The following is a 23,205-nucleotide window of genomic DNA, read 5'->3' as shown; positions in this document are numbered from 1 at the left end:
AGGCATCTGTCAGAGCTTCTCAGATGTCTGGTGGTGACAGTACCCCTCCTTCTACGAGTGGACTCCGGACACTCAGAGCCCACCTTCTCAGGATGGGACCTATGGAAAGCCCTGATGAGACGAGTGGCCTTAATGTCCGTCACTGGGACCCACATCCTCTCCTCAGGACCATAACCCTCCCAATGAACGAGGTACTGGAGAGAACCGCGGACAACACGAGAATCCACAATCCTAGAGACCTGAAATTCAAGATTACCATCCACCATAATCGGAGTAGGAGGCAAAGCCGAGGGTACAATGGGTTGGACATAAGGTTTTAATAAGGACTTATGAAAAACATTATGGATCTTCCAAGTCTGAGGAAGATCAAGACGGTAGGCAACAGGATTGATGACAAACAAGATTTTGTAAGGCCCAATAAACTTAGGACCCAACTTCCAGGAGGAAACCTTCAATTTGATATTCTTAGTAGACAACCAAACCAGATCACCAACATTCAGGTCCGGACCGGGCACACGTCTCTTATCTGCCACACGCTTATATCTCTTACTCATGCTCTTTAGATTATCCTGAATCTTTTGCCAAATAGATGACAAAGACGAGGAGAATCTGTCCTCATCAGGTAAACCAGAAGACCCCTCTCCAGAGAATGTCCCAAACTGCGGATGAAACCCATATGCACCAAAAAATGGTGACTTATCAGAGGACTCCTGACGACGGTTATTTAAAGCAAACTCAGCAAGGGACAAAAAAGAACACCAATCCTCCTGATTCTCCGCCACAAAACAGCGCAGATATGTCTCCAGATTCTGATTGACGCGCTCTGTCTGGCCATTCGACTGCGGGTGGAAAGCAGAAGAGAATGACAACCGAACCCCCAAGCGAGAACAGAAAGCCTTCCAGAATCTGGAAACAAACTGCGTGCCCCTATCAGAGACTATGTCCGAAGGAATACCATGCAATTTGACAATGTGATCAATAAATGCCTGCGCCAGCGTCTTAGCATTGGGCAAGCCAGGAAAAGGGATGAAATGCACCATTTTGCTAAAACGGTCCACCACCACCAGAATCACAGTCTTCCCCGAGGAACGAGGCAGGTCCGTTATGAAGTCCATGGACAGATGTGTCCAAGGACGGGAAGGAATGGGTAAGGGAAGGAGAGGACCTGATGGCCGTGAATGAGGGACTTTGGCACGAGCGCAGGTCTCGCAGGCTGCCACAAAACCCTCAACCGACTTACGAAGCGCCGGCCACCAGAATCTCCGAGCGATGAGATCCACTGTGGCTCTTGCCCCCGGGTGCCCAGCAAGGACCGTATCGTGGTGTTCCTTAAAAATCTTTTGTCTTAAAGCGAGAGGCACAAACAACCTCCCAGGAGGACAAAGATCAGGAGCCTCTGACTGGGCTACCTGCACCTCTGCCTCCAATTCAGGAAAAAGAGCAGAGACCACCACACCTTCAGCCAAAATGGGACCCGGATCTTCAAAATTCCCACCTCCCGGAAAACAACGTGACAGGGCATCTGCCTTCACATTCTTAACCCCAGGGCGGAACGTGACAACAAAATTAAACCTTGAATAGAACAAAGACCATCTGGCCTGTCTCGGGTTCAGACGCTTGGCTGACTCCAAGTAGGCCAGATTTTTATGGTCAGTAAACACGGTAATAGGGTGTCTGGCTCCCTCTAGCCAATGGGCCATTCCTCAAAAGCCAACTTGATGGCCAACAACTCCCTATCTCCCACATCGTAATTTCTCTCTGCGGAGGAGAGTTTTTTCGAGAAAAAGGCACACGGTCGCCATTTGGCAGGAGAGGAACCCTGAGACAAGACCGCACCCACACCCACCTCAGAAGCATCAACCTCAGCTATGAAGGGTAGAGAAATATCAGGTTGTACCAAGATGGGAGCGGAAGCAAAACTCTCCTTGATATTAGAAAAGGCCTTACGTGCCTCTACCGACCAGGAAGAAAAATCTACCCCCTTTCTGGTCATATCAGTGAGCGGTTTAACAACAGAGGAATAATTCAAAATAAACTTCCTGTAATAATTGGCAAAGCCCAAAAAAACGCATCAGCGCCTTCTGATTCTCAGGAAGCTCCCACTCAAGCACAGCGCGGACCTTCTCAGGGTCCATGCGAAAACCAGAAGCGGAGAGAAGAGACCCCAGAAATTGAATTTCTGGAACCGCAAACACACATTTTTCCAGTTTCGCGTATAATTTATTCTCCCGCAGGATGAGCAAGACCTGACGTAAGTGTTCCTTATGAGTTTTGAAATCAGGAGAAAAAAATCTAAATGTCATCCAAATACACTAATACAAATTTCCCCATTAAATGATAAAAAATGCTGTTCACAAAATGCTGAAAAACGGCTGGAGCATTCATCAAACCAAAAGGCATAACCAAATTCTCAAAATGGCCCTCAGGGGTATTGAAGGCCGTCTTCCATTCGTCTCCTTCTCTGACCCTGACCAGGTTGTATGCCCCTCTTAGATCTAATTTGGAAAAAACTTTAGCCCGAACAATCTGGTTAAACAGGTCCGGGATCAGAGGAAGCGGATAAGGGTCACGAATTGTGAAACTGTTCAGCTCCCTGAAATCCAGATAAGGTCTTAAAGAACCATCTTTTTTCTTAACAAAGAAATAACCAGCGGCAACAGGTTACTTCGAGGGTCGTATGTGTCCTTTTCTCAGACTCTCAGAGATATAAGCACGTATAGCGACCCTTTCAGGTTGGGAGAGATTGTATAAACGAGATTTAGGCAGCTTGGCGCCTGGAATGAGATTAATAGGGCAATCGTACTCCCTGTGCGGGGGCAAATCCTGAACTCCACTCTCAGAGAAGACATCCGAAAATTCAGAGAGAAAAGATGGTACAGTATTAGTAGAAACCTCAGAAACAGATGTCGTGAGGCAATTCTCTCTGCAAAAGTCACTCCAACCATTTATTTGCCTCGCTTGCCAATCAATGGTGGGATTATGTTTAGTGAGCCAGGGTAGCCCCAACACTAGAGGAGTAGGCAATCCGCCAAGGACGAAACATGACACATCCTCAACATGAGCATCACTCACAATTAAATGGATATTGTGAACTATGCCCTTTAATGATTTCTGAGAAAGTGGAGCGGAATCAATAGCAAAAACAGGAATATCCTTTTCCAAAGTGCATACCTGGAAACCATGAGTTATCGCAAATTGATTATCAATGAGATTGACAGCTGCTCCACTATCTACAAAAATCTCACAAAATTTTTTCTTGCTCTCTAGCGCCACCCTGGCAGGCAGGACAAAACGGGAACTACAAGCAAACGGAAAACCTTCAATTTCCGCCTCAACCCTGCCAATGTTAACAGATGGAACATTTTTAAAGGATTTTTTCCTTCTTGTTTCTTTATTACTCCCAAAAAACTGCCTGAATCTCCTAGAGGGACAAACATTTGCCAAATGATTTATACCTCCAAAAACAAAAACAAACCTTCCCATGCGGGCTGAATCTTCTATTGTCAGAGGCAATCAACCCCAGCTGCATGGGCTCCTGCTCAGAAGGGGTTGACAGCGACTGAGACCCCTGCGCACAGAATGAGACCGCTGCACTGTCCTGGGATTGAGTATGACAGGAAGGAGTGATCTCTCCTCTCTCTCTAAGACGCCTGTCAATACGAACGGCCTGAGACATGGCAGAGTCCAAGGAGGTAGGCCTCTCATGAAAGGCAAATGCATCTTTCAATCCCTCTGAAAGACCATGGCAAAATTGACTTCGGAGTGCAGCATCATTCCAACCAGTATCAGCTGCCCATCTCCGAAATTCTGAGCAGTATATCTCTGCGGATTGTTTACCCTGGCATAACAGACGTAGTCTAGACTCAGCCAAAGCAAAACGATCCGGATCGTCATATATCTGACCCAGGGCTAAAAAGAATTCATCCACTGAACGGAGGGGCCGTGCCCCCACTGGCAGCGAAAAGGCCCACGACTGAGCGTTACCCCTGAGCAGCGATATAATGATCCCCACCCTCCGTTCCTCATCACCAGAGGAATGGGGAAGAAGGCGAAAATGGAGTTTGCAAGCCTCTCTAAAACGCACAAAATTCTCACTACCCCCGGAGAACGTATCCGGGAGCGAGATCTTAGGCTCAGAACAAACTCCATGAACGCAAGCTGAACCGGTCACTTGAAACTGAGAAAGAGTCTTACGGAGATCTGCTACCTCCAATGAAAGACCCTGGAAGCGTTCAGTCAAAAGTGAAACCGGATCCATGCTTGAGACGGTTTTGGCGGTTTATAATGTCACGGAAGGTGTACAGGAAACAAGACAACACAAAATGAATATACGACTCACTGGATCCAAAACTAAGGAACAAAAAGGGAGACCCCTGCATCAGACCTGGCACTCTCCCTGACTGCTCAGCCTATGCGAAAATCCCAATGGTAGATGATCGCATATCCTCGTACCTCGACTGTATAACACCTGAACACCCTATAATAGTGAGTGGACACGACCACCGGCTCCCTACACTAGATACGGAGGGAGTCAGGGTCACCTGGGATCCAGCAAACAGAAAAACACAAATGAATGCACAACACTTATCTTATAGAAGACTGGGAAGTAGGATCAGCATGCACACACACTCCAGGAAGCTTCTCAGATGTCTGGTGGTGACAGAATAAAGCTGGAGGTGTTGTGCACACACGCTGTTCTGGCCACGGGTGCGTAGGCGCGGGTTCTAAAGGCAATGGGCATAAACTATAGCAGAGGGGCGTCATTATGGAGCACCAGGGGCATCGCTGGAGTGGTGCTCGAATCACATAAGCTCGCCTCCTGGTGCTCGAACACTTCATTTGCATATTGTTAAAAGTTCATTTTTCTCCAACACCGGACCACCGACAGCAGAAAGAAAGGTATCATTTTGTCAGCATCATCAACCCTACCAGACTATCTGCCTGGTCTAGTAGTGTTGATCCGGATGACAGAGCCTCTTTAAGTGGTGTCTACACAGCAGGCCGATGGGCTTTTTACTGTTACTGGTAAAATTCCCATGGACCTGCTGTGCAGACTCCAATTAGACCCCCATAGTAATAATCCTTCTCAAGAACACTTGTACGGCACTGGCTGCTGGGCTTTAACCCATAGCGCCATGCGGATTAAAGCTACAGCAAGCTAGGAGGTGCAGGTCAGTGACAGATGCCGACCCCGAGAGGAAGACGGAAGCAGTTTATTACCACTTCTGCCTTCTTTTTTGCTCGATGCATAGCGCTATGCAGTGAGTAGAGAAAGTGGCCAGTGGACCCGCCAATCACGTGATCGCTGGAGGCAGAGCAGAGCTGCTGGGTTTAGCAGACCCTGATCAGCACTGTTTATAAAGGGGCATGCGCAATACATGGCTTGCCCCAGGCACTGACAACCCATGCTACGCCACTGTTAATTTGATAATAATTCCCTCCAAAGACAACTTGCATCTATTTTTATGGACTGTCCAGGAATTTACGGACGGTTGGCGACCTTGATCTGGTATTGGATAGGAATGAGCTGCGATACCAGACACAGCCTACAGATGTGAGTGGTGCTGTTTCTGAAAAAAAAAAGAAAGAAATAGACCCTCTTTTCTCATTCTGGACTCCCCCTTTAGCCAACTTGTGTTGAGTTAATAAAATGTGGTCGAAAACGAGGGACGGAGGGAATTCGCTCCGAGGGAAGAACAACTCTGAGCTATGAAATTCTGCTTTTCATATACATTAGAGAACCCATAGAAAGAGCTCAGCTTACAGTCACATCAATATAAATAGCCTGCAATGTGCAGACCACGTATATTTCTGAAATAACTCGCGCACAAGCTGTTAGTGAGCGCGGATATTTTCGTTGGCTGATACGGCACGGGGGCTCGATCTGCCCATATGCATTCATTTACAATCTGCTTCACGCTCCGTGCTATTTGAAAACCATTGAGTGAATGGGAACAATGCTGGCGGAGCAGAATCTACGGCTGCACGGAGGCGAATTCTGCAAGGAACGGCCATTACTAAATGATAGGGAGAAGAAAGGAAGGGATGCTCGCTTGCACATTTATCAGATATGAAGTGTCTGTGCCCTTTACGCATGAAAAAATCCCCAAAGACGACAATATCATAGCACTGCAGTGTCCTCCAGGTGCGCTCCCCCTGCCCTTAACGCCTCATGTCACCTGGTCCATACAGTGTCCCAGAGAGGTCTCTCTTGAAGGGATGTTCCAGTGTCAGAACCTGATGACTATACAGAGATGAGCGGCGCCACATCTTATCCTGACACAGTTCATTTTTACAGGACGTAGCTTCACCTGTATTAACCGATGACTAATGGATATGTAGGGCTACGGGGTTAGGCCTCATGCACACGGCCGTTGTGCATTGGGGACAGCAATTTGCGGTCCCCAATGCACGGGCCCCCTCCGTGCGGCAGCCGCAATGGATCCAGATCCATTCAACTTGAAGGGGTCCGTGATCCTTTCGCACCGTAAAAAAATAAAACAAGTTATATATTTTTTTTGCGGTGTGGAGGCACGGACAGAAACACCACGGAAGCACGCCGTAGTGCTTCTGTGGGGTTCTGTGCCTCCGTACTGCACTGCAGCTCCGGATTACAGACCCATTCAAGTGAATGGGTCCGCATCCGTGATGCGGGGAGCACGCGGCCGGTGCCTATGTATTGCGGACCCGCCTTATGCGTGCCGCAATACGGTCACGGCCGGGCAACGGCTGCGTGCATGAGGCCTTAGACTGGACATTGTTGATACCACTAGAGAAGATTTGTCCTGGGCCCACTGGAGGTTCCTCCACTCAACTGGTGGCTTAGTCTGAAAAAGAGGTTCTTCAGCAGCTGCAGCTATTATGTCTTGACTGCTGCAAAACATCATAAAAAGCAACTTATGCAGAACATTTCAATACAGACCCCAGCTGCTGCAGAACATTATAATACACACCTCAGCTGCTTCAGAACATCATAATACACACCTCAGCTGCTGCAGAACCTCATAATACACACCTCAGCTGCTTCAGAACATCATAATACACACCTCAGCTGCTTCAGAACATCATAATACACACCTCAGCTGCTGCAAGACATCATAATACACACCTCAGCTGCTTCAGAACATCATAATACACACCTCAGCTGCTGCAGAACATCATAATACACACCTCAGCTGCTGCAGAACATCATAATACACACCTCAGCTGCTGCAGAACATCATAATACACACCTCAGCTGCTGCAGAACATCATAATACACACCTCAGCTGCTGCAGAACCTCATAATACACACCTCAGCTGCTGCAGAACCTCATAATACACACCTCAGCTGCTGCAAGACATCATAACACACACCTCAGCTGCTGCAGAACCTCATAATACACACCTCAGCTGCTGCAGAACCTCATAATACACACCTCAGCTGCTGCAGAACCTCATAATACACACCTCAGCTGCCGCAATACATCATAATACACACCTCAGCTGCGGCAGAACCTCATAATACACACCTCAGCTGCTGCAAGACATCATAATAAACACCTCAGCTGCTGCTGAACCTCATAATACACACCTCAGCTGCTGCAGAACCTCATCATACACACCTCAACTACTGCAGAACATCATAATACACACCTCAGCTGCTGCTGAACCTCATAATACAGACCTCAACTGCTGCAGAACATCATAATACACACCTCAGCTGCCGCAAGACATCATAATACACACCTCAGCTGCTGCTGAACCTCATAATACACACCTCAACTGCTGCAAGACATCATAATACACACCTCAGCTGCTGCAGAACATCATAATACACACCTCAGCTGCCGCAAGACATCATAATACACACCTCAGCTGCTGCAGAACATCATAATACACACCTCAGCTGCTGCAGAACATCATAACACACACCTCAGCTGCTGCAAGACATCATAATACACACCTCAGCTGCTTCAGAACATCATAATACACACCTCAGCTGCCGCAAGACATCATAATACACAGCTCAGCTGCTGGAGAACATCATAATACACACCTCAGCTGCTGCAAGACATCATAATACACAGCTCAGCTGCCGCAAGACATCATAATACACACCTCAGCTGCTGGAGAACATCATAATACACACCTCAGCTGCTGGAGAACATCATAATACACACCTCAGCTGCTGCAGAACATCATAATACATACCTCAGCTGCTGCAGAACATCATAACACACACCTCAGCTGCTGCAGAACCTCATCATACAAACCTCAGCTGCCGCAAGACATCATAATACACACCTCAGCTGCTGGAGAACATCATAATACACACCTCAGCTGCTGCAGAACATCATAATACACACCTCAGCTGCTGCAGAACATCATAACACACACCTCAGCTGCTGCAAGACATCATAATACACAGCTCAGCTGCCGCAAGACATCATAATACACACCTCAGCTGCTGCTGAACCTCATAATACACACCTCAACTACTGCAGAACATCATAATACACACCTCAGCTGCTGCAAGACATCATAATACACACCTCAGCTGCTGCAAGACATCATAATACACACCTCAGCTGCTGCAGAACCTCATAATACACACCTCAGCTGCTGCAGAACCTCATAATACACACCTCAGCTGCTGCAGAACCTCGTAATACACACCTCAGCTGCCGCAAGACATCATAATACACACCTCAGCTGCTGGAGAACATCATAATACACACCTCAGCTGCTTCAGAACATCATAATACACACCTCAGCTGCTTCAGAACATCATAATACACACCTCAGCTGCTGCAGAACATCATAATACACACCTCAGCTGCCGCAGACCATCATAATACACACCTCAGCTGCCGCAGACCATCATAATACACACCTCAGCTGCTTCAGAACATCATAATACACACCTAAGCTGCTGCAAGACATCATAATACACACCTCAGCTGCTGCAGAACATCATAATACACACCTCAGCTGCCGCAGAACTTCATAATACACACCTCAGCTGCTTCAGAACATCATAATACACACCTCAGCTGCTGCAGAACATCACAATACACACCTCAGCTGCTGCAGAACATCATAATACACACCTCAGCTGCCGCAGAACTTCATAATACACACCTCAGCTGCTGGAGAACATCATAATACACACCTCAGCTGCTGCAGAACCTCATAATACACACCTCAGCTGCTTCAGAACATCATAATACACACCTCAGCTGCTTCAGAACATCATAATACACACCTCAGCTGCTTCAGAACATCATAGTACACACCTCAGCTGCCGCAAGACATCATAATACACAGCTCAGCTGCTGGAGAACATCATAATACAGACCTCAGCTGCTGCAAGATATCATAATACACACCTCAGCTGCTGCAGAACCTCATAATACACACCTCAGCTGCTGCAGAACATCATAATACACACCTCAGCTGCTGCAGAACCTCATAATACACACCTCAGCTGCTGCAGAACCTCATAATACACACCTCAGCTGCTGGAGAACATCATAATACATACCTCAGCTGCTGCAGAACATCATAATACACACCTCAGCTGCCGCAAGACATCATAATACACACCTCAGCTGCTGGAGAACATCATAATACACACCTCAGCTGCTGCAGAACATCATAATACACACCTCAGCTGCTTCAGAACATCATAATACACACCTCAGCTGCTGCAGAACATCATAACACACACCTCAGCTGCTGCAAGACATCATAATACACAGCTCAGCTGCCGCAAGACATCATAATACACACCTCAGCTGCTGGAGAACATCATAATACATACCTCAGCTGCTGCAGAACATCATAACACACACCTCAGCTGCTGCAGAACCTCATCATACAAACCTCAGCTGCCGCAAGACATCATAATACACACCTCAGCTGCTGGAGAACATCATAATACACACCTCAGCTGCTGCAGAACATCATAATACACACCTCAGCTGCCGCAGAACATCATAACACACACCTCAGCTGCTGCAGAACCTCATCATACAAACCTCAGCTGCCGCAAGACATCATAATACACACCTCAGCTGCTGCAGAACATCATAATACACACCTCAGCTGCTGCAGAACATCATAATACACACCTCAGCTGCTGCAGAACATCATAACACACACCTCAGCTGCTGCAAGACATCATAATACACACCTCAGCTGCTGCAAGACATCATAATACACACCTCAGCTGCTGCAGAACCTCATAATACACACCTCAGCTGCTGCAGAACCTCATAATACACACCTCAGCTGCTGCAGAACCTCGTAATACACACCTCAGCTGCCGCAAGACATCATAATACACACCTCAGCTGCTGGAGAACATCATAATACACACCTCAGCTGCTTCAGAACATCATAATACACACCTCAGCTGCTTCAGAACATCATAATACACACCTCAGCTGCTGCAGAACATCATAATACACACCTCAGCTGCTGCAGAACATCATAATACACACCTCAGCTGCCGCAGAACATCATAATACACACCTCAGCTGCTTCAGAACATCATAATACACACCTCAGCTGCTTCAGAACATCATAATACACACCTCAGCTGCTGCAAGACATCATAATACACACCTCAGCTGCTGCAGAACATCATAATACACACCTCAGCTGCTGCAGAACATCATAATACACACCTCAGCTGCCGCAGAACTTCATAATACACACCTCAGCTGCTTCAGAGCATCATAATACACACCTCAGCTGCTGCAGAACATCACAATACACACCTCAGCTGCTGCAGAACCTCATCATACACACCCCCTCTGCTGCAGAACATCATAATACACACCTCAGCTGCTGCAGAACATCATAATACACACCTCAGCTGCCGCAGAACTTTATAATACACACCTCAGCTGCTGGAGAACATCATAATACACACCTCAGCTGCTGCAGAACCTCATAATACACACCTCAGCTGCTTCAGAACATCATAATACACACCTCAGCTGCTTCAGAACATCATAATACACACCTCAGCTGCTGCAAGACATCATAATACACACCTCAGCTGCTGCAGAACATCATAATACACACCTCAGCTGCCGCAATACATCATAATACACACCTCAGCTGCTGCAGAACCTCATAATACACACCTCAGCTGCTGCAGAACCTCATAATACACACCTCAGCTGCTGCAGAACCTCATAACACACACCTCAGCTGCTGGAGAATATCATAATACACACCTCAGCTGCTGCAGAACATCATAATACATACCTCAGCTGCTGCAGAACATCATAATACACACCTCAGCTGCTGCAGAACCTCATAATACACACCTCAGCTGCCGCAATACATCATAATACACACCTCAGCTGCTGCAGAACATCATAATACACCTCCACTGCTGAAGAACATCATAATACACATCTCAGCTGCTGCAGAACATCATAATACACACCTCAGCTGCTGCAGAACATCATAATACACACCTCAGCTGCTGCAGAACATCATAATACACACCTCAGCTGCTGCAGAACATCATAATACACCTCCACTGCTGAAGAACATCATAATACACATCTCAGCTGCTGCAGAACATCATAATACACCTCGGCTGCTGAAGACAGCATTCTTGGTAAAAAGGATGAGGGAACTTCATATCCAGTAGGTGCATGGCGGGCAGGAATCTACTGTTCAGAACAAGGTTCTGCAGCATGTGTGGTGTATATTAGGTAATAATGCTCTCTCTGTTGTAAGTTCTAAAAATATACACCGGGTTCCAAGTTATTATGTAAATTATATTTTTCTCTGATTTTCCTAAATAGTCGATGCAAATGACAGTCAGTATATTTTTCAAGTCATCAACCGTTAAAGTCTAAATCTAATTTTATTGAACAAACCTCCCAACGATAACAGTATTTTTTTCACAAATTAAAAAAACTCAAAATGCCCTGTTCCAAATTATTGTGCAGTTTATTATACGAGTTTCCAAACATTTTATAGGTTGTAAAGAACTGAAAATGGTCATTTGTTGAATTTGCAGCATTAAAAACATCTTAACAGGCCAAGTTACATGTTAACATAGGACCCGGCTTCTTTGATATCACCTTCACACTTCTTGGATCCATTGAACTTTGGAGTTTTCGGAGAGTTTCTGCTTGAATTTCTTCCCAGAGCTGCTTTTTTTTATGTGAACTGCCCCCCCATCCTCACAGATATTTTGCCTGGAGGATACTCCAAAGGTTCTCAATAGGGTTGAGGTCAGGGGAGGATGGTGGCCACACCATGAGTTTCTCTCCTTTTATGCCCAAAGAAGCCAATGACTCAGAAGTATTTGCAGCATGAGATGGTGCATTGTCATGGATGAAGATGGATCTTCTACAGAAGGCATGGTTCTTCTTTTTGTACCATGGAAGAAAGTGGTCAGTCAGAAACTCTATATACTTTGCCAACGTCATTTTCACACCTTCAGGGTGTTCGGCTTTCTCCCCATGATCCCGGCCGAAAACATGAGTCCGCCACCTCCTTTCTGACGTCGCAGCCTTGTTGGGACATAGTGGCCGTCCAACAACCATCCATCTGGACCATCTAGGGTTGCAGGGCCCTCATCAGTAAACAAGACTGTTTGAAATTTAGTACTTCTATGTCTGGGTGCACTGCAACCATTTCTGCTTGTGAGCACTGGTTAGGGGTGGCCGAATAGTAGGTAAATGCAAAACTGCAAGCTTCTGGAGGATCCTACACCTTGAGGTTCGCGGACCTCCAGAGGCACCAGAAGCTTCAAATACCTGTGTGCTGCTTTGTAATGGCTTTTTAGCAGCTGCTCTCTTAAAGGGGTTGTATCATCATGGACAATGGGGGCATATTGCTAGGATATGCCCCCATTGTCTTATAGGTGCGGGTCCCAACGCTGGGACCCACACCTATATCGAGAACGGAGCCCCGAAAGTGAAGGAGGGCGCACTGCGCATGCGCAGCAGCCCTCCATTCATTTTCTATTGGGCAAGCGAAAATAGCCGAGCGCTGGCTCAGCTATTTCCATCGGCCTCATAGAAATGAATGGGAGTGGGGGCCACGCATGTGCGGTACGCTCCCATTCACTTCTATGGGGAGCCGGCTTGGTGGTGGCCGAACGGGAGTCCTCCAGCAACCACCTTGCCGGGCTCCATTCTCGATATAAGTGCGGGTCCTAGCAGTGGGACCCGCACCTATAAGACAATGGGGACATATCCTAGCGATATGCCCCCATTGTCCATGATGAGACAACCCCTTTAATCTGACAAACTTGTCTGGCAGAAACCTTCCTCGTTATGCCTTTATCTGCACGAACCCATCTGTGCTCTGAATCAGCCACGAATCTCTATCTAATGTTTTCACACCTTGTCCGAGGCATTGCACTATTTGACGCTTTTCGGCAGCAAAAAGATCCTTTTTCTTTCCCATATTGATTGAAACTCCTGGCCTGCTTAAAGGGGTTGTCTGGGTTTATACCCCCATTTTTACCCAAGCAGCCCCCCTAATATCAGCATCAGAGCATTTCATGCTCCGATGCTCTCCTTTGCCCTGTGCTGAATCGCGCAGGAAAAAGGCATTTTTTTTAGATCAGGTGACGTACCTGGGCTCGCCATGGGTAAGCTAGGCGGAGGCTTCCGCCCACCAGTGACATCACTGGCACTAATGGGCGGATTTAGTGCTGCCCTAGCCTCTAAAACAGCTAGGGCAGCGCTAAAGCGTCAGAGCCGGTGACATCACCGAATACACTGCTCAGCGGAAGCCTCTGCCTAGCAGTGTGTTATTAAACAAACAAGGCCTTGTATCGCGCAGAGCAAGGGAGAGCATCGGAGCGTGAAATGAGGGGTGAAATGAGGGGCCGGAGGGGTGAAAATGGGGGTATGTCCGGGTTCATTGGGCTCACCTGGCAAACTAATTATCACAGGTGTTTGAGATTGATTTCAATGATCCAAAAAGACAGACACAATACCATCCACGAGTTGAATTGAAAAACAAAAAAGATTCCATCTTTATGACACTTAAATGCAATTTGCACAATAATTTGGAACGCAGGTAATCTCAGAGAGTTTCTTCACCCATTGCCATAGACTAGCCACCGCGAGGATTAGCTGTGACGTCACAAAGGTAATGGAGAGAATGCAGGGACTGTGCACTCCCATGGAGCTGCGGGGACTCGGTGACTGCAGACTGTAGATTAGAAGTTTACCGTATATTGTGTATACATTGAACTCAGTAATAACACAGAATCAAGTAAACTCAATCTTTTAACTCCTTAGTGACCAGCCTGTTTTGGGACTTACTGACCAAGCGTTTTTTCTTCCTTTTTTCATCGTTGCCTTCCAAGAGCTATAACTTTTTTATTTTTCCATTTATGTAGTATGAGGGCTTATTTTTTTGCAGTTGTAGTTGTTAATGGCACCATTTTGCAGTACACATAACTTTCTGATTAACTTTTATTAACTCTTTTTGGGAGGGAGATGGGAAAAAACAGCAATACTGCCACTGAGTTTATTACATTATACATTTTAGGCTACTTAAAAAAAAAATGAACCGTTTTGCAGCCGAGACTGTGATCCGTGTATCCTGTCAGTCAAAAAAATATGACCTGTGACGGACAACGGTTCACGGACCCATTCAAGTCAATGGGTCCGTAAAAGAACACGGATGCACACAAGATTGGCATCCGTGTCCGTGATCCGTGGCCGTAGGTTACTTTCATACAGACGGATCCGAAGATCCGTCTGCATAAAAGCTTTTTCAGAGCTGAGTTTTCACTTCATGAAAACTCAGATCCGACAGTATATTCTAACACAGAGGCGTTCCCATGGTGATGGGGACGCTTCTAGTTAGAATATACAACGAACTGTGTACATGACTGCCCCCTGCTGCCTGGCAGCACCCGATCTCTTACAGGGGGCTGTGATCCGTACAATTAACCCCTCAGGTGCTGCACCTGAAGGGGTTAATTGTGCGTATCATAGCCCCCTGTAAGAGATCCGGGGCTGCCAGGCAGCAGGGGCAGACCCCCCTCCCTCCCCAGTTTAAATTTCATTGGTGGCCAGTGCGGCCCCCGCCCCCCCTCCCTCTATTGTATTAATAGCATTGGTGGCACAGTGTGCGGCCCCCCCCTTCCTCCCTCTATTGCATTAACATTGGTGGCAGTGTGCGCCCCCCCCCCGCCCCCCCTTCTTCCCTCTATTGTTTTAATACATTGGTGGCAGTGTGCGCCCCCCCCCCCCCCCCGCCCCCTGCTGGCTGCTGCGAAATCTGTGTCTGGCCGGGAGCTCCTCCTACTGGTAAGTGACAGGTCTGTGCGGCGCATTGCTTAATGATCTGTCACTTACCAGTAGGAGGAGCTCCCGGCCGGTCACAGACAGCGCAGCAGCCAGCAGGTAAGTATGATGCTTCTACTATTGCTAAGTAACCATGGCAACCAGGACTGCAGTAGCGTCCTGGTTGCCATGGTTACCGATCGGAGCCCAAGCGATTAAACTGGGACTCCGATCGGAACTCCGCTGCCACCAATGATCGGGGGGGGGGGGAGAGAGGGGAGGCCGCACACTGCCACCAATGCTATTATTACAATAGAGGGAGGGAGGGGGGGCGCACTGGCCACCAATGATATTCAAACTGGGGAGGGGTGGGTCTGCCCACTGCTGCCTGGCAGCCCTGATCTCTTACAGGGGGCTATGATACACACAATTAACCCCTTCAGGAGCGGCACCTGAGGGGTTAATTGTGCTGATCGCAGCCCCTTGTAAGAGATCGGGTGCTGCCAGGCAGCAGGGGGCAGTCATGTACACAGTTTGTAGTATATTCTAACTAGAAGCGTCCCCATCACCATGGGAACACCTCTGTGTTAGAATATACTGTCGGATATGAGTTTTCACGATGTAACTCATATCGGACAGTATATTCTAACATAGAGGCGTTCCCATGGTGATGGGGACGCTTCAAGTTAAAATATACCATCGGATTGGAGAAAACTCTGATCCGATGGTATAAAAGAGACTCCAGACTTTACATTGAAAGTCAATGGGGACGGATCTGTTTGCAATTGCACCATATTGTGTCAACGTCAAACGGATCCGTCCCCATTGACTTGCATTGTAATTCAGGACGGATCCGTTTGGCTCCACACGGCCAGGCGGACAACAAAACGATTTTTTTTTTATGTCCGTGGATCCTCCAAAATTCAAGGAAGACCCACGGACGAAAAAACGGCCACGGATCATGGACCTACGGACCCCGTTTTTGAGGACCGTAAAAAAAAACGTTGTTCATTTTTTAGTATAAATAACATAACATCTTTATTCTCTGGGTCAGTACGATTACAACGATACTAAATACATACTTTTTTTTACGTTTTGCTACTTTTGTGCAATAAAACCCCTTTTTTTTTAAAAGGAGGAAAATCTTTTGCTGCTTCCCAAGACCCATAACTTTTTTATCTTTCTTTCTGTGTGAGGGCTTGATTTTTGGGGGACGACTTGTAGTTTTCACTGGTATCATTTCGGGGCAAATTACACTTTTTGATCGCTTGTTATTAAAGGGAACCTGTCATCAACTTTATGCTGACCATACTGAGGGCAGCATAAAATAGTGACAGAAATGCTGATGTCAGCGGTGTGTCACTCATCAGCTAAAAGTAAGTGGTTGCTGAGAACCAGGCATCATAATCATTGCAGCCCGGGCCCTGAAAAGAGTCAAATCTACCTGAGAAGAGTCCTGGTCATTCATAATCTCCTGCTCTCCTGCCCACCTGCTGACAGTCTTCTACCTAGTTTTCTCTCTTTATCTTTAGGACAGAACTGCCAATCATCAGCAGATGGGCGGATAGGCAGGAGATTAGATATAACCAGGACTCTTCTCAGGTAGATTTGACTCTTTTCAAGGCCTGGGCTGCAATGATTATGATGCTGGTTCTCGGCAACCAGTTACTTTTAGCTTATGTGTGACACACTGCTGACATCAGCATTTCTGTCACTAGTTTATACTGCCCTCAGTATGGTCAGCATAAAGTGGATGACAGGTTCCTTAAGTTTTTTCGGTGGCAACTAAGAATAAATGAGCAATTCTGCCATTTTTTTTATTTTTTTTTTTAAGGTGTAGGGAACAATTTACTTGATATTTCTGTAGTGCGGGTCATTACGGCAATGCCAAATGTGGGGGAGATTTTATTTTTGCAAGTTTTTTCATTGAAAAGCCAAATTTTATGGAAAAAGAGCGTTTTTTATTTTATTATTTATAATTTTTTTTTACCCACAAGGGGACTATAACAGGCAATATTTTAATTGCTTTGAAAATACAATGCACAATCCCTATAGTGCATTGCATTTTAATGACAGTGCTATATTGACATTGACCAGCAGGCTGCGCCAGAGAGGTGCAAGCCTGCAGTTAAAACACTCAAAGCAGGCTTGGGGCCTATACTAGGCCCCAGCCAGCCTTTACACACTTCAGCAACCCTGTAATCGAATTTGCGGGGTGCCGATGTGAGACCTTTATAAGAATACTGTTAAGAAATTAATCATCACAGAATTTTGGATCTTTATACTTAAAGGATAGGTCATCAGCATCTGATCGTCGGGGGTCCGACACCCAGACTTGAAGCTGCCGATCTGAAACTAATGCTCCTCCAAATTCCTGCCCTTGCCCCCTCCCAAAATGTAGCCCATTGTTAGGAGGACTTGTTCCTTTCAATAACATAAGATTTCAGTCACTGGAAAAGTGTTACGGAATTTGTAATTAGAAATAAATGAAAATAGAATTTTCTTGTAATAAAGAATTAATTTTTGATCATTTGTAACAATCCAGCCTTTTACTCGCTCAGCATGAATAAAACCGAGCTGTAGTATATCAAACAAGCCACTGACGCGTTTCAGGGCCTCAAATCCCCGAGCAATAGCTACAATGAAAATTTGATCAGTCTTATTGAGGGGGAAAAAAACTACATTTTTCTCTGTTGATTGACTGATTATTGCCATGTGGGCAGAAAATGCACAAACTCATTACATTTAAGTGGAGTTTTCATTTAAAGCTCATTACAGGCAATGTTTTCACAAGCGCACTTCGCAAAGATTGTTTTACGGATCTATATCATACGATCCCCCCGCAGCCGCCGCGCTTCATCTCGGTTTATGGTAGCCGTGTATATACTGATTAGATCCATCACTAGTTATATACTTCAGGGAGCCTTTGGACTTTTGTATCTCTGTTCTTCTGTCTTCTGGCCCTGACCCTCAATTTCGGAGATTTTTTTTGTCTTTGCTGATTTTTAGCTGCCCGTTTTTTTTTAGCAATTTGGCCACAGAAAGATGTTCAAGTAGCTAAACTATTTCTTCCCTTGAAAGATTGGCCTGTGTACTTGAATGCTATTTACTGGTTACTGACCTGACCAACCAACCATCCAGATCACTAACCAACAAAACCATCAAACAACACACTAAATAGCCAATTAACCTACCCACAAATTAGCCAAGTATCTAGGTATTTTTCATGTGTTTTTTAATGTGTTTTTGATGCATTTTTTAAACTAATGGTTGTTAAATATATAATTGCATTTTCAGCTTTTTTTTTTACTTTTTTTTTACCCACAAAGGGACTATAACAGTCAATATTTTGACTGCTTTTAAAATACAATGCACAATCCCTATAGTGCATTGCATTTTAATGACAGTGCTATATTGACATTGACCAGCAGGCTGCGCCAGAGAGGTGCAGCCTGCATGAAAACACACAAGGCAGGCTTGGGGCCTGTACTAGGCCCCAGCCAGCCTTTACACACCTCAGCACCAAATCCGTACATGAAACACATGGGCACACACAAATCTGTTATTTGATGCTTCCCTATTTATTTTAATGGGACATTAAGCACGGATTCCGTCCCAAGATAGGGTATGCTGCATGTTTTGAAAAAATAAAAAGCAAGTGCTGCTTCCCATTGAAAATTAATAGGAGCCTGTTTTGAGGTGTTTTTTGGAGCTGATTTTGAGGCAGAAATGCTCCAAAATCAATGCCAAAAAACTCAGTGTGAACTGGCCCTTGCACTGAGAGCGGACGATTGTCGGGAAGGAGGAGTTCTTTCCTGACAATCACCTGCTCGTCAGTGGAGGATAAGGTTGCATTTACATGCAGTGATCTCCTCCACAGTATGGGGAAGAGTGATCACTAATGTCATCGCTCGTCCCCATACAGAATCATTGTTTTCCGGCAGAGGCTGTTTAGATGGCAAAAGCTGCTGCTGGCGAACAATGATTTAGGTATCCTCACCAACTACTCCATCGCCCACTGACTTTTAATGTATTTAGTGACAAATCCGTTTTTTTCCATTTTGATTTCACACAACCGCATCCTAACGGAACGGATGCATCCTGAATTGCAAACTCAAAATGGATCTGTTTAATTCCGGTATTGGGATCCTCTGCCGGATCTCAATACCGGAATTAACAACGCAAGTGTGAAAGTAGCCTTAGGCCTCTTCGTAGGCCAGTGACGTCATGTTTAAGCTGCCATACAAAGCACAGTCAATGGGTCCGCAAAAAAATGGGTATTGCACATGTACTTTATCTGTATTTTGTAGATTAGCGTTTTCCAGACTGCAAAATACATACTGTCGTGTGCATGAGGCCTGAAATAATTTATTTAGCAAAAGTCTAGGTGCTCCCCTCTCCCAGCCACACTGAAGTAAATATTAATGAGGATGAAGAAGCCCGGGACCCCCCACCGTCCGGACCCCCGACTGCAGTGCGAGCCCTGGTCATGTGGCTCCAGAGGACAGTGTTGAGGAGGCTGTGGGGGAACCACAGTGATTGTCATCATGGAAATTGCGGCAAATCTAAAAAAAAGGTAAATATTTTGTTTTTTATTTTTACAATTTTTTTATATTTTTTTCTAATCATCATTTTCAGAAATTGGACACAGCCTGGCGAAAACAGATTTCATTTCCTCTCTTTTAATGATGTGGTTTTGTCTAAATCTGTTTCTAAAATTTTATGATCTTACTGTAATGTTTTCGAAAACCTGATGTCGGGAGTCATACGATAATCATTTAAAAATAGTCATTTAAAAGGCAAAGCAAAAAAAAAAAAAGCTGTTAAATGATCTGTAATTATACACTTTTCATTTTATATGTGATTTAGTATAAAGTATAGATGAAAGAAGCAAGCAGTTGAAAAGCATAATAACATATCTGCCTGTGCCGCGATTCTGAGGGTCGGCCGTCGAGCAGCTTTCTTTCATTGCCATGCAATATTAACTTGGAAATAAAAAAGGGATTTAGGATACTGTAGAAGACTGATTATTATAATCATTTGTTTAATGGTGCCAAATTATTCTGAAAGACAATAAATCATTTGTTTAGATACATGCAGAGAATGATTAACTCGCTGGTGTTCAAAGATAAAATTAGTAATTAGGCAAGCGCTTGTGTTACAGCAAGAAGCAAAGTCAAGAGAATGTCATAATGTGTTTAATTAACTTCCTATAAACATATGCATCAGAAGTCAGCTTATGGTAGGCATGAAACAGATCTTACTCTGTATAAGGGGTGCTCAACCTGCGCCCCTCCAGCTGTTGTAAAACTACAACTCCCACCATGCCCTGCTGTAGGTTGATAGCTGTAAGCTGTCTGAGCAGGCTGGTAGTTTTGCAACAGCTGGAGGGCCACAGGTTCGGCATCCCTGCTCTATATAATTTGCCTATGGCCAAATGTAGGACAATTGTTCCGATTTCAAAAGGGATTTGCTGGGACTCTAATGTCGGAGATCTCCCCATCAAGTGGTCGGATGGGCTGGGTTTTCTTGCCCACGACTTTAGGGAGTATCACCACCTTCCCCCAACACCCAAAAGGCCCCTGTGCAAGAATGGGTCCATTGTGTTCTCCAGCCCAGTACAAGACAATTCCCCGATTCTCTCCTTAGCTATGGAGAAACATTGGTGGTATAACTAAGCAGGTGTTGACCCAATATGCCACTTGAACAGATTTGGGTTTGGGAGTTATCTAAGTGGCTCTCCAGGTGTTCAAAATGTAACCCCTGTATCGCAACTTTTTGGTGTAGTCTCGGTTCAAGTGACTGCAGGGCACTCAGAGATCAACCGTAGTCAGGGACAGGCTGAAGTCAGGGCTGACAGAGAACGTGCAATCCGATAAACAGGCCGAGGTCAGGGCGGGCAACTCAGAGTCAGAAGTGAAAACAGGCAGAGAGGTCAGATACAAAGAACAGGCAAACAAACCAAGGACACCTTAGCAGAAAACTAGCAAACTTAAACCTATTGCTCAGGAACTTTCCAACAGGGGTAGGTATCTAATGCACCCCATGGTTACTAGTCATTGGCTGGGGATGATTTGGGAGTAATCATTCTGGCCCTTTATGAGCCGTAGGGAGGGAAATGTGTGTGCCCTACGGGAAGAAAAAGTCATCAACAGCAAGAAACAGGCCTCAGTCTGTGTAGAAGGAGCATTGCTACTGCAACAGCTGGGGCCACTGAGCTGAAAGACAAAGAAGCCGGCGGGACTGAGCTTTCAGAGCCCTGGGGCAATGGAGCGGGCGAGCAAGGTGGCAGCCGTGCCCACCGGCAGGCGAGAAGTGGCGGTGGGCATGTGTCACGGATGATGTAGCAGATAGCTGGAACATATGCATAAACGTCCGACTGGCTTGATCCCAAACTAAGTAGCATATAGGTGAGCCCTATAAAACCCTAAGAGCTCTCCCTGACTGCTATGCCCATGCAAGGGTCTCAATGGTAGACGATTGCATGCCCAAGTACCTAAAACTGTGTGACACCTGAAAACCCTATAAAATAGTGAGGGGACATGACCACCTGGCTCCCTGCACTTAATACGGACGCAGTCAGGGTTACCTAGAATCAAGCCAGCAAGGAAACACAATACATGAAAAGACATCTGAGTAAACAGCAGCAGCAGCCTCCAGCAGTGAACACTTCATCCAGGAAGTAGTATAAACTGCAAAGTGAGGCAGTATGGGAGGGAATATAAAGGGATACGATTAATCTAAATAGGTGACACCTGGGAGAAGGAAAGGAGATGACAAAGTGAAACCAAAACAAAGAACGTCATGCAAGAGGTAGAGAAGTCTGCCAGATCTTCTCACAGAACTAGCAGTGACAGTACCCCTCCCTCTATGGGTGGACTCCGGACACTCAGAGCCCACCTTCTCAGGATGAGAACTATGGAAAGCCCTGATGAGACGAGTGGCCTTAATGTCCGCCACCGGGACCCACATCCTCTCCTCAGGACCATAACCCTCCCAATTAACGAGGTACTGGAGAGAACCGCGGATAATGCGAGAATCCACAATCCTAGAGACCTGAAATTCAAGATTACCATCAACAACAATCGGAGGAGGAGGCAAAGAGGAGGGTACAATGGGTTGGACATAAGGTTTTAATAGGGACCTGTGAAAAACATTATGGATCTTCCAAGTCTGAGGAAAATCAAGACGGAAGGCAACGGGATTGATGACGGACAAGATCTTGTAAGGCCCAATAAACTTAGGACCCAACTTCCAGGAGGGAACCATCAGTTTTATATTGTTTGTAGACAACCACACCAGATCACCCACATTCAGGTCCGGACCAGGCACACGTCTCTTATCCGCCACACGCTTATATCTCTCACTCATCCTCTTCAGATTACCCTAAATCTTTTGCCAAATAAAAGACAAAGACTAGGAAAATTTCTCCTCATCAGGTAAACCAGAAGACCCCTCTCCAGAGAATGTCCCAAACTGCGGATGAAACCCATATGCACCAAAAAATAGTGACTTATCAGAGGACTCCTGGCGACGTTTATTTAAAGCAAACTCAACAAGGGACAAAAAAGAACACCAATCCTCCTGATTCTCTGCCACAAAACAGCGCAGATATGTCTCCAGATTCTGATTGACGCGTTCGGTCTGACCATTCGACTGTGGGTAAAAAGCAGAAGAGAACGACAATCGAATCCCCAAGCAAGAACAGAAGGCCTTCCAGAATCTGGAAACAAATTGTGTGCCCCTATCAGAAACGATGTCTGAAGGAATGGCATGCAATTTAACAATGTGATCAACAAACGCTTGCGCCAACGTCTTAGCATTGGGTAACCCAGGAAAGGGAATAAAATGCGCCATATTGCTAAAACGGTCCACTACCACCAGAATCACAGTCTTCCCCGAGGAACGAGGCAGGTCCGTAATGAAGTCCATG

The 23,205-nt window shown here is 45.9% G+C and overlaps 1 protein-coding gene across 2 annotated transcripts in view; it reads right to left on the bottom strand.

The window, feature by feature from the left end:
- The window catches only part of CTBP1 (C-terminal binding protein 1), a 291,924-nt gene that overhangs the window by 193,990 nt on the left and 74,729 nt on the right, over nt 1–23,205 (bottom strand). The window lies entirely within an intron of this gene.

Source organism: Bufo gargarizans, chromosome 1 (assembly GCF_014858855.1).
Source record: "Bufo gargarizans isolate SCDJY-AF-19 chromosome 1, ASM1485885v1, whole genome shotgun sequence".
NCBI lineage: Eukaryota > Metazoa > Chordata > Amphibia > Anura > Bufonidae > Bufo > Bufo gargarizans.
The sequence above is the reverse complement of the archived record's forward strand: the minus strand, read 5'-3'. Positions and strand labels throughout refer to the sequence as shown.